Below are 13,293 nucleotides of genomic sequence, written 5' to 3'. Positions count from 1 at the left end.
TAAAGTTGGCCATTAATTAGCAGCGTAACGAGGTGCGTTAAAATAAATTCGCGCGTAACGACGATCGAAGTTTTTCCTTTCTCTTCTTATCTCCGGCTGAGGAGAAAACACGAGGCTGATTTGCATAACCCGCTCGCGACACACGCTCGAAGAGGGGTAGTAATTTTCCTCGGAAACGATCGAATCTGTACGCACAATGGTTAAGAGGCATGAAAATCGGCTTCGATGTGGGTGCAACGCACGATGAAATTTCGCGGTGGATTTCTGAAGGGCCACATCGGTGATAAGCTAAACAACGGGAATTCAAGGAGAACGGCATTGTTGTACATCGAGCCGGAGAGGAGTATCGTCTTACCAAATATGCTTCCTGGCTGAGAAAGTGAGACTGACAAGAACCACTCGGGGTTGAGTAGCTTGTATACCTCGCAGGAGTAACGGCTGAAGTACTCTCTAAAGCTAGGAGAGCCGAATGTCGAACGGCTCAGTGTTGAAACAACCAATTCTAGTCGCTGAAGTATTCTCCGCGGTTTCAGAACTAATACTTGCGAAGATGCTGCTATAGTTTACAGAAGCGCTTTACTACGTGCCAGCCGGGCTGAATTGCGCCGCCTAACAGCGTCCATTAATACCGTAGACAAGAGCATAATTCGAACACCGCCGCTATTGCATGTCCGACTAGTCGTTCGGAAGAATTGCCGGGTTGTCGACGTTTTGGATCGTGGCGGTGTTTAGTGACATTTCATCCGGAATATCTGGGTACTGGACTAAGGTTCTAAGGCTACGTTCTTGGACTTCAAGGTTTCAAGATTTTGAAACTTCGAAACTTCAAGATTTGGAGGTTAGAAGGTTTTACGGGGTCTCAAACTTTGATGCTTTCGAGGGTTTTAGGTTCTTAGATCCCAGGGTATGGAGGTGGTAAGGATTCAAAGTCTTGTGATCCAAAATTTCGAGTAGTTTCAAGATTTCAAGGTTTCGGGATTCAATTATATTAAATTTGTTAAGTTCCAGGATTCTGAGGTCCTTAGATTCCTGGGTCCCTATGCTCCTAGATTACCAAGTTGAAAAGATACCAGGTCCTAAAGTTCCTAGGTTTCAAGGATACTAACTGTCCCAATGTCTCTAACTTCTAGGGTTCCAAATTCCCAAAGTCTCAAATTTACAAAATTTTAAGATTTCAAGGTTTAAGTGTCTCAAAATCCTCAACTTCTAAGATTTTAAAGCTTCAAGATTCAAAACTCTCAAAGTCCCTAGATTCCAAGGTTCTAAATTTCCAAAGCTTGATATTAACAATATTTTAATATCCTAAGTCTCAAGTACTTCAAATTCCCCAAGTTCTAAAATTCTAAGGCTTTAAGATTGAAAGATCACAAAGTCCCTAGATTCCAAGGATCATAGGTGTCCCAAAGTTCCTAGATGTCAAAACTGAAAGATCTCGAAGTCCCTAGATGTCAAGATTGAAAGATTTCAAAGTCCCTAGATTCCAAGGATCATAGGTATTGCAAAATCCTTAGATGTTAATATTAAAAGATCTCAAAGTCCCTAGATTCAAAGGATCATAGGTGTCCCAAAGTTCCTAGATGTCAAAACTGAAAGATCTCGAAGTCCCTAGATGTCAAGATTGAAAGATTTCAAAGTCCCTAGATTCCAAGGATCATAGGTATTGCAAAATCCTTAGATGTTAATATTAAAAGATCTCAAAGTCCCTAGATTCAAAGGATCATAGGTGTCCCAAAGTTCCTAGATGTCAAAACTGAAAGATCTCGAAGTCCCTAGATGTCAAGATTGAAAGACCTCAAAGTCCCTAGATTCCAAGGATCATAGGTATTGTAAAATCCCTAGATGTCAAGATTGAAAGATGTAAAATTGCCAGATTCCCAGAACCATAGGTGTCAAAGTCCCTAGATGCCAAGATTGAAAGATCTCAAAGTCCCTAGACTCGAAGGATTATAGGTGTCAAAGTCCCTAGATGCCAAGATTGAAAGATCTCAAAGTCCCTAGACTCCAAGGATCATATGCGTCAAAGTTCCTAGATGCCAAGATTGAAAGATCTCAAAGTCCCTAGATGTCAAGATTTCAAACCACTAAAGACTCATATGTTCAATCTTTTAAAATCTCAAGATTCTTAAGATTTAAAACATCCGAAACTCCTTGGAAATCAAGGTTCCATAGTCTCAGAGTCTCCAGGTTTTAATAACCCTAGCAATCTCAAAAGTTCCTAGGTAACAAACTCCTGCAGTTCTCATCTCTCTAACTTGTATGCAAATTTAGACTTCTATTAATGATACACGCACCACATACACTATCACTTCTTGCATTAAATTAATACAGTTAATCAATTCTCACTAAAATTTTCCCTAAAAACTGTACAAAAGAAACGTTTATAAAAATCACACCACTAAATCAAACTACATCAAACCTGACTTTCAAATCAACGAACTGTCAAATCAATTCCGAAATCACATTAACACTGACTTTTTGTTGAAACCAGTACTGAAATATGAAATATTAACCTGGCACGCAACTGTAAAATCGCATTGAAATACGAGTCATAAATCAAGCTTAAACGATTCACACCGGAAATACATTTCTATCGGACAGCCATAAGACCCCGCGTTCGGGATGAAAGATCCGAATGCACAATATTAGGTCGTACTTGAAATCTGCCCGACAGTAAATCGTCGTTAGATCCCGTACGAGTAAATAATAAAGTGAATTTGGAATAGATCGGAGAATATGGAACGGCTACAACCGGAGAGCATTGGCGAGCATCCAGGAATTTATCCATCGATGTCTGCGCGTGAAAATTTTAACGCGATCAGGATTTGACCTACAGCCTGTTTGCGCTGTTGAATATCTAATGGACCCGAATGGAATAAAATAGCTCGTTGATCGGTACTTGGCCCAATTTACGATTGCAGAAATATTTTTTTAACCCACTTTCGCGATACTCAGTCTCCATTTATTTACCTTGCTCTTCGCTAGCTTAATTTTCACTTCATTTAATTAAATATGTGGAAATGTAATATAACTGGACGTGTGTCCGAGAGAATCATAAATAACGAATGGACCGGGGAGGTATTAAAGGCTGGAAAATGGAAAGATCAAGCAGAAATTTTAATAAGGATTTTCGGGGGATTATGTGTAGTGGAGATGTATATTTAATGGGTGTCATTTTATAGGTTTCATAGGACACAAATTTCTAGATTTGCAAATTTCTAAATTTGTAAGAACCCAAATATCTATGTCTTCAAATTCCTATATATCCAAATTGGCACGCCCCCTATTTGCTACGTCCCCAATTTGTCACGCCCCCAATTTGTTACGTCACCAATTTGCTACGTTTCAAATTTGCGATCTCCCCAAATTCCTACGTCCCCAAATTCTTACGTTTCTAAAATTCTTACGTCTCTAAATTCCTATATATCCAAATTGCCACGCCCCCAATTTGCTACGCCCTCAATTTATCACGCCCCCAATTTGATACGCCCCCAATTTGACACGCCCCCAATTTGTTACGTCACCAATTTTCTACGTTTCCAATTTGCGACGTCCCCAAATTCCTACGTTCCCAAATTCTTACGTCTCCAAATTCCAATATCTCCAAATTACTACGTCCCGAATTGCTACGCCCCCAATTTACCACGCCTCCAATTTGTTACGCCACCAATTTGCTACGTTTCCAATTTGCGACGTCCCCAAATTCCTACGTCCCCAAATTCTTACGTCCCCAAATTCTTACGTTCCCAAAATTCTTACGTCTCCAAATTCTTGCGTTTCAAAATTTCTACGTCTCCAAATTCCTATGTCCCCCTATTTGTTACGCCCCCAATTTGATACGTCCCCCAATTTGCTACGTCCCCAATTTGTTACGCCCCTAATTTGCTACGTTCCCAATTTGCGACGTCCCTAAATTCCTACGTCCCCAAATTCTTACGTCTCCAAATTCTTGCGTTCCAAAATTTCTACGTCTCCAAATTCCTATGTCCCCCAACTGCTACGCCCCCAATTGCTACGCCCCCAAATTTCCACAAGACTCCCCATACAAATCACAACACCACAAACAAATAAAAAATATTAATAACGAAAGCAAAGTGTCTAAAGAATTCACCATAAAATCGTGTCCCTATCTTGATAAAAACAAGTAATAGAGTGATAGAAGATACCTAAACCTCGCGAGTAGAATATAATTATCCCGTAGGAGGACGGAAAATAATTTCAGTCTGTCCGGGTGCTATGCGTCAGGCGAACCGATCGGGAAAGGAAGTTTAACGACCGGCCGTTCGCATCCAGCACTCGATCGACGATTCCCGGCTCCGTCGTAAATCTTCTTCGAGTTCCATTTCCCACTCGATCTTTCCGGGAAGGTATCGACTTACTTTCACGTGCACTGGACGTATCGACGTCGTGCTGGCAGCTCGAACTTCGGGAAACGCGGCTTATTTCCCAGGACTCACTCTTCTTCGACGCTACTTCCGCAACGAACCTGACCATGCGAGACCCTATCCTCGGCTCCTACAACTTACAAACTCCGACTTCGATCATTTATTTAACGGGGGTCATCCTGGGTTTAAGTAGACAGCCTTTCGTGTCACTCTACGTCTTACTCGATGATGTTCAAGCTCTTTTCAGATATATCCATGTTTTTAGCAGAACATGTTTATAAGAGGTTTGTCTGGAGAAAGTATCTCTAATATAAAATTCAGGTAGACATTGTTTAAACATCGTGGGAATATTGTGAATGATGTGGGAACAAACTTGTAATGTTTATTTGTATAAACGTTGTTGAGGTAACTTTTCATGCGAGGTATACATGTACGTTTGTTGTACAGGCACATGTGCATACATGTATACATGTACATGTAAATATACATATGCATATATACGTACATATTCATATACATATACATATACATATACATGTACATGTCAATATACATATGCATATATGTACATATGTACATCTACATTTACATCCACATCTACATATGCATATATGTACATATGTACATCTACATCTACATCTACATCCACATCCACATCTACATATGCATATATGTACATATGTACATCTACATCTACATTTACATCCACATCCACATCTACATCCACATATGCATATGTATACATATACATCTGCAGTACAACAGTACATATACTATGTAACAGTGATAATAATTAAAAAAAATAGGGCAGCTAATGATAAAATAAGTGAACAATGTCAAGTGAAATGCAAGTATAAATAGCTATAAATGTGCCTGTATAAAACAGCACAAAAATAAAGAAATTACAGAGGTGAAAGAACACAAGCCAGTATTGATCTAGTAAAAATCTACTAAACGATAACACATCGGTCGTTTATCTTCCCGTTTGTAGACACTCTGTCCAATAAAAGGGGAACAGTACGCGGCAAAGAAGCAGTCTTTCAATTCGAGGGTCGAACCGTTCATCCAGTTTCAGACATCCTCGTCCCGTTTGTTTAGCCTCCGCGAGGAAGCTCATGATTGCTTCCACTTCCAACGGGGCAAGAATCATGCTGAAGACCTTGGCCCGCCGCGTATTCTTCCTACGCGCATTCAGCCACGTTCGGAATAGTAAATAAGAATGGTCGTGCGTCCTTGTTGCTCGGTATAACGTTCATTTTAACGAGGAATGCCGGGAATGGCGGGAAAAGAGGAGATGGAAGAGGAACGCGTAGAAAATGGCGGGAGCAGGGACAACAGAGAGAGGAAAGAGAAGCAGAGAGACTGTCCAAGACAGCGGGACATTGTTCAAATTGCGGAGAGTAGAGACATCGATCACCGTGGTGCCGCCGCAGCTGAGCCCCCGGGGACAGACACGACCGTCCCTCTTCAGCCTCTTCTCCAACCCCCGTCGACGCGTACTGCTGGATACCCCACGTGCTCATCCGTACGGACAAAACCCTACGTTTAGCGCCACCTACCCTCGTTACACCCTCTTACTTCAATTTTTCAATCCTGAGTGATTATTATGTTTCTTCGGGGTACAATCACGATAATGAATGGAGAACGGGAGCTTAGACTTGCTCTTTGAAGATTATGGAGTTTGGGATCTGACACATATTTCGACACTTTTGACAGATTTATTCCGTTCGGACTTTAAGCAGGGCTTCATTGAACATTCAAGTTTCGAATACTTCATTTTGAAACTATTGAATTTTCAATTTTTATGTTTATAAACTTTTCATTTCTGGAAATCTTAATTTTGAAATCCCTAATTTTGAAATTTCTAGACCACAAATTCCCAAATTTCCAAATTCTGCAATCTCCGAATTCCTAAATTCCCTAGACCCTACATCTCCAAATTGCTGAATTCCCTATATCCCAAATCTCCAAATCCCAAAATTCTCTAGTTCCCAAATCCCAGAATTCTCTAGATCCCAAATTAAAAAATTCTCTAGATCCCAAATCTCCAAATTCCCAAAATTCTCTAAATCCCAAATCTGCCAATTCCAAAATTCCCTAGATCCAAAATCTCCTAGTACCAAATTCCCTAAATCCTAGATCTCCCAAGTGCAAAATTCCCTAAATCCCAAATCTCCCAAGTCCAAAATTCCCTAAATCCCAAATCTCCCAAGTCCAAAATTCCCTAAATCCCAAATCTCTCAACTCCAAAATTCTCGAGATTCCAAATCTCCCAATTCCAAAATTCCCTCGATTCCAAATCTCCCAGATCCAAAATTCCCTAAATCCCAAATCTCCTAATTCCAAAATTCCTTAAATCCCAAATCTCCTAATTCCAAAATTCCTTAAATCCCAAATCTCCCAAGTCCAAAATTCCCTAAATCCTAAATCTCCCAAGTCTAGAATTCCCTAAATCCCAAACCTCCCAATTCCAAAATTCCCTAAATCCCAAATCTCCCAAGTCCAAAATTCCCTAATTCCCAAATCTCCTAATTCCAAAATTCCCTAAATCCCAAATCTCCCAAGTCCAAAATTCCCTAAACCCCAAATCTCCCAAATCCAAAATTCCCTAGATCTCAAATCTCCAAATACCAAAATTCTCTAGATCCCTCATATCCAAATCCCAAAATTCCCTAGATCTCAAATCTCCAATCCTAAAATTCCCTAAATTCCAAATCTCCAAGTCCCAAAATCAAATATCAAAACTTCAGTTTTCAAATAAAAAAATTGAGATCTCACCAAGGTTCGAAATCACTATATCTATCCACTCACCGATCTACATCACCTAAATATTCCTTCGTTAATTAGAAACGAACACACCAAGCAGTAATTCCCTAAATATAAGTACCGGTGTTAGAATTTATCGTTGCGCTAAATAAATTGTATAAACGTAGACGAATATCCTCAAAAGGTGTCACGTATACGCAGCTCGTTGAATCCCCAGCGCCCACTTCGTCAGCCGAATTAGCTTTAAGCTAACGATTGCGAGTTAATTAATTAAATTAACGACGCGTAAGAGGCAGGAACTAATTGCAAGTTCAGAGGGTATTGAATTTCGTCTAGGCTCTGTTACTCGTATATATATATATATATCCACGCGTCTGCGATCAGTTAATGATATAAAATTACCCGACGTTCTAAAACTTCTAGCCAACAAACAAGAAAAATATAGGCTGCCGAAGGAATTTATGATTTTCCTACGGTCGTTAGACTCGTACCGTTAGCTACCGCTAATAGAAGCACGAATAGCTGGAGGATATCGGAATTTATCGGACAAAGGGTGAGATTTGCTTTTAAAGTTTCAAAGTACCAGCAGCCGTACCGCATTGACGTAACCGTTGAATAAGTTAGCTCGCAATTCCGTGCACCATCGGCCGTTTCCACACCATTGTTTGTATTCAGCCAAGGTATGCACACTCCTTGTCAGCCCCTTTGAGAACTATTGTACCAAAGGTTCTACGCAAACATAGTCTGATCTCAAGGTACCTGGCTAATCTAACTCGATAACCAGCACCTATAACCCTGCCAACGGGACAAATGCCTGCAGCGATTAACCGACCGAATTCTGCATTTCTAAAGCTGCTTGCGGTGCGGCTAGTTCCATATTTTTTTTCTTGCCTTTGATCTTTGAGAGGTTACCTATGTTATTTATGCTTTCTGGTACTGGGTGGGAATTTGGGGATTTGGGGATTTGGACGGTTGGAAGGTTAGAAGTTTGGAAGTAATTGGGTTTAGGGAGTTTGGAAGGTTAGAGATTGCAAGGCTTACAAAAGAATGTATGGAAATTTAAGTGTAGGATTTGGAAATTTGATCCTGGTAAATTTGGACATGTGGAAATTTGCTAATTTGAGAGTTTGAGAAATTGAAGGGTTGGCAATGTAAGACTTGGTCCTTTGGAAACTCGAAAATATGTGTATTTGGAAATTCGAGGACCAGAATTTAGAAACTTGGGAATTTAACAGTTTGCAGACTTAGAAACTGGGTATTTGAGAATTTAGGATTTGGAGATCCAAGAAATTGGGAAACTTGTATCTCCAAGAACTTTGAAACTTACAAGCTTCAGATATTTCTAAATCTACCAACTTAACACTAGATCTATGGATGTTTGATGGTCACTTTTATTTAAATTTATCTAAAGTAGAAAAATAAATAAATTGCAGATGATATGTGAACTGCCTAAAACATTTATTCTTTTGCTGAAAGTTGACATTTTTACAAAAATTTCTTAACAAATTCTGTCATCTAAAATAGACCTATTATCTGTCATTTTGACGGGTTCCGTAAATCTAGTGTTAAGATCCCTTGATAACCCAATTAATCTGCTAACTCATTAACTACCTAAACATATCAAGTTTCCCACAAACTGAAATTTAAAATTCCAAATTTTGCATTAAACACGATCAAGCTAGAATTCTCTCTGAAAAAAAAACCTGGAGAGCAAACTTCTGAACGAGTTTACGGATCTCTTTTCCCCGTGAAGACCCAGAAGAGAGATAGATAGGGAAACTTGGTCTCTGGTGTAGAGATGAAAACCATGGAGCGTACGGCACGCGAAGCAGAATCGCAGTACCATTTTAATTCCACCACTCACGAAACGTCGAGGATTAGGGAGGCTCAAGGATGGGCCTTGACTGCCGCGGAACCTGGATATTCGGCGCTTACGTTTCGACGTGATGAATATTTAGCGGTGGTGCTTCAAAACGTTAAGACGCCCCGTAGACGCGCAACTATACGGCAACGTTAACCCCTTTTCTACCTTCAACCTCCTTATCCGACCGTTTCATCCCTTTTCGTAACGCGACGTAACAGGCCGTGTTTCCGTCTCAACTTTCCGACTACAGAAACTCGTCGTTTCAGCGTGTCGACGTTGTTTACAACTTGCCAACGACGGAGGCCATGATTACGCTATGTCAAAAACTGCGAAGGGTTTCTTGCGTTTCACCGCGAGACCCTCTGCGAGTTTACCGCCTCGAGCTCATCATTTTTACAACGGAACAACGCTAACTGAAGGTTAATCTGCAGGCATTTTCGCTAAACGTTCAAGAAGTCTGAGAAACTTGCTCGAGCGGGCACGTGTGCGAGGGATGTTATCCTCGGGTAATAATGTTGTTGAGTAACCCTTGGAGGACTTGAACGTTTTGCAATTTACGGTTTCTTTCGACGTTATTGTCAGAGTCAAATTAACATTTCATTTTGTGGTTCTTTTTTTGGGATTTTTTATTTTATAGGGTTTATCATGTTATTAGATTTATCATTTTATTAGGTCTATCATGTATTTTATTAGGTTTATCATGTGTTTAATAGGGTTTTTCATTTTATATGATGTATGATGTGGCATATATGACATATGTATAACGCATGACATATGATGTATGAGACGAGTTATGAAGGAGAAAACTTAGGTTTGATTTTTAATCGTAGCTTCTTACTGATTCTTGTGGCATACATGACACATATGTTATATGTGACATATACATATGTTACACGTATGACATATGATGTACAATGTACACGAGTCAGTTATGAATGAGAAAATCAAGATTTGATTTTATATGACATATATGACACACATGTTATATGTTACACATATGACATATGATGAAGGATATATGAGTTCTTACTGATTCTTATATTTATACAGTCAATTCTCTACACAAGTATTGCCTTGTAAAACTACCTCAAAACTGTGTTAAATTGTGAAAAGCATTTTGAAAGTGATATATAATAAACCATGAAATTATTACACGTGAAATTTTGCTAATTGAATCCCACGTCCGTAATTACGAACATAATCATAAACAAATCGTTTCATTAATTTAACTGATCATCGTATTAATCCCTACAATAAAATTACAAGTTAATTTTAAAATATAGAATGATTAATTATAATTACAATGTTATGAAGCAATTTAAAAGTGTTTATAATATCAGCATATTATCGAATATATGAAATGTGGAGATTAAAAGATGAATATCGGAAGTCGGAAACTGTAAAGTGTAAATAGAATTATCCAATAAACGCAGCTCGGTGAATTTTAATTCTCTGTCAAGGAACCAAACTGCCTTTTCCCGTGTTGGTTCGGGTTCACGGAAGGAAAATTCAATTCTACCGAGTGGAAAGTTTCTCGCTAAAGACATACTTGCAAATACTTTCTTAAAAAGAAACTTCGGACCGGAAACTTCGTCTCATATAAAGTACCACTTTGTCGCTAAGTAGATACTGCGAATGGTACAACGTGAAAGCTCGCGTAATTACTTAACAGATCCATTTAACACGAGTGACTAAACTACGATAACAAGTACTCGATGAACGACTAATCGAGCGTGCCATGCTTAACTATAATTACCAGACCTGTATGCATGTACTGAAACTTTCCATCGGTTCTACGTCAACGTACTTTATTCATATTTATTGGAGTTACATGTGTTAGTTTGATACTTGTGATATTTATGTATAATCACGGTATTAATTTTTGTTAATATATTTATGGTATTAGTGTATGATATGGTACGATATAAATTTATATTAATATGATGTGGTATTAGTATTGATGTGGTACTCAAGATATTAATTTAGGTTAATATAATACATAGTTATGATATTAATGTTTCATAACACTGAAATGGTAGCTGACGTGATTCTGAATAAGATTTCCCATTGCAAAAATGGGGTTTGAAGCTTCGTTTTGGAATTATTAAGGGAAAACATGGACCAATCAGAGCGCGGGGATTACGCATGCGCAGACGCGAGAGCGACAGCTTCGGATAACGCGTGGTAATCTAACGCGTAGTAATACAACGTGTGGTAATGCAACGCGTGGTAATCCTACGCGTAGTAATCCAATGCGTAGTAATCCAACGCGTACTAATACAGCGTGTGGATATCCAACACGTAGTAATCTAGCGCGTGCATAATCTACGCGTAGTAATCCAACGCGTAATAATGCAACGCGTGGTAATTCTAAGCGTAGGAATCTAATGCGTGGTAATCTAACGCGTAGTAATGAAACGTGTGGTAATGCAACGCGTGGTAATCCTACGCGTAGTAATCCAATGCGTAGTAATCCAACGCGTACTAATACAGCGTGTGGATATCCAACGCGTAGTAATCTAGCGCGTGCATATTCTACGCGTAGTAATCCAACGCGTAATAATGCAACGCGTGGTAATTCTAAGCGTAGGAATCTAATGCGTGGTAATCTAACGCGTAGTAATGAAACGCGTGGTAATGCAACGCGTAGTAATCCTACGCGTAGTAATCCAATGCGTAGTAATCCAACGCGTACTAATACAGCGTGTGGATATCCAACGCGTAGTAATCTAGCGCGTGCATATTCTACGCGTAGTAATTCAACGCGTAATAATGCAACGCGTGGTAATTCTAAGCGTAGGAATCTAATGCGTGATAATCTAACGCGTAGTAATCCAGCATGTGGATATCCAACGCGTAGTAATCCAACGCGTGGATATTCGACGCGTAGTAGTCCAACGCGTAATAATCCTCGCGCTCTGATTGGTCCGCGTTTTTCCTTAATAATTCAAAAATGACGCTTCAAACCCCATTTTTGCAAAGGGAAATCTTATTCAGAATCACGTCAGCTACCCTCCATTTCAGAGATCTATTAGTTGTGAGACACCCTGTATATTAATACTGTACTCACACACCAGCATTAATGTGTATTATTATAATATAAATGTATTAATTAGTAGAATATTTACATCAATACGTCAGTACAATATTCGTTAGATATGAAATTTAATTAATTATTATCTTCATATAAAATACTATTTAACTACTCCTCTCAATTTCATTTTCAGTTAAATTAAATTAAGTTTCATTTAATTGAAGTATTCATCGCACGTCAGTTTGCACTAAACATCACCATTTCATAAGATAAATGAAACGATGGAGTATTTTGGTTTTCTGAAATTCATGAGGCAATGATTTATCGAAGCTGTCCGGTATTGTGAAACGGTTTGAAAGGAAAACTATTGCAGAGGTAATATTTGTCGAATCGCGAAGGCTTGATATTAACTTTCAGCGAAATCATTTTGTATCGTTTTATTGCAAAATGTTGGCGGTTCCTCATCGATTTCTGGCTTAAGTGTCTCATATGTTGACTGTATAGGTCTGGAATGACCGTTTGGCCCAGTTTTGGTGGCTCACGGTACCAAACCCCATGTATTTCACGTCAGATATAGAAGTAGCCTGTAGCTATCATTATTCTGTCATGCTAAATTATGATTTTGGTTTGTATCAACGTGTCTTTGCGAGTGGAAATAGAAGTATTTATCAAAAGAAATGTTTCTTGATGTTTTATATTGAGTGGTTAACTTTTTTCATACAGTGTTCCAATAAAATGTACATAATTTAATTTATATATAAAAGTTCATAATTTAATTTATATACGAAGGTTCACAATTTAATTTAATATACGAAGGTTCATAATTTAATTTAATATAATTTGATAATTTAAGTACAAAGAGAGTACTATATTATATTAAGGATACAAATGTTCAATATACCAACATATCAATGATCATCAGCATCAATGACTATTAATACATGATGACTTTTATTTTTATTTGAAAGGTATATACATTTTAAAGGAACACCCTATATAAAAACAAATATATAATCATTTAACCAATTTTTGTATGTCTTGTTTCGTAAATACTCACGATAATAAGAAAACTCACAACGATTCCAAGGGGTTGTTCGCACCCTAGCACCGCTTCATTGCTGAAACAAAAAACTGCATATGTTAATAAATTACAGTAACATAAAATTATCATTTTATTTTTTGCTTCTATAATTGCAGTTATGAATGCATGTTTATTCGTAATTAATAATAAACAAGGTTTATAATTG

General features: G+C 38.4%; 1 protein-coding gene across 4 annotated transcripts in view; it reads right to left on the bottom strand.

Annotated features, from left to right (window-relative positions):
* Positions 1-13,293, bottom strand: part of LOC100882367 (discoidin domain-containing receptor 2) — a 275,352-nt gene that overhangs the window by 187,099 nt on the left and 74,960 nt on the right. For 2 of the 4 annotated variants that reach the window (XM_076530133.1, XM_076530136.1), the window contains exon 2: positions 13,104-13,164. The gene's annotated coding sequence lies outside the window, so the exon portion shown is untranslated. Of the gene's footprint in view, positions 1-13,103; positions 13,178-13,293 lie in introns of all 4 variants that reach the window. The other 2 variants (XM_076530135.1, XM_076530134.1) reach the window with 2 other exon arrangements.

Source organism: Megachile rotundata, chromosome 3, assembly GCF_050947335.1.
Source record: "Megachile rotundata isolate GNS110a chromosome 3, iyMegRotu1, whole genome shotgun sequence".
NCBI classification, from domain to species: Eukaryota; Metazoa; Arthropoda; class Insecta; order Hymenoptera; family Megachilidae; genus Megachile; species Megachile rotundata.
The sequence above is the reverse complement of the archived record's forward strand: the minus strand, read 5'-3'. Positions and strand labels throughout refer to the sequence as shown.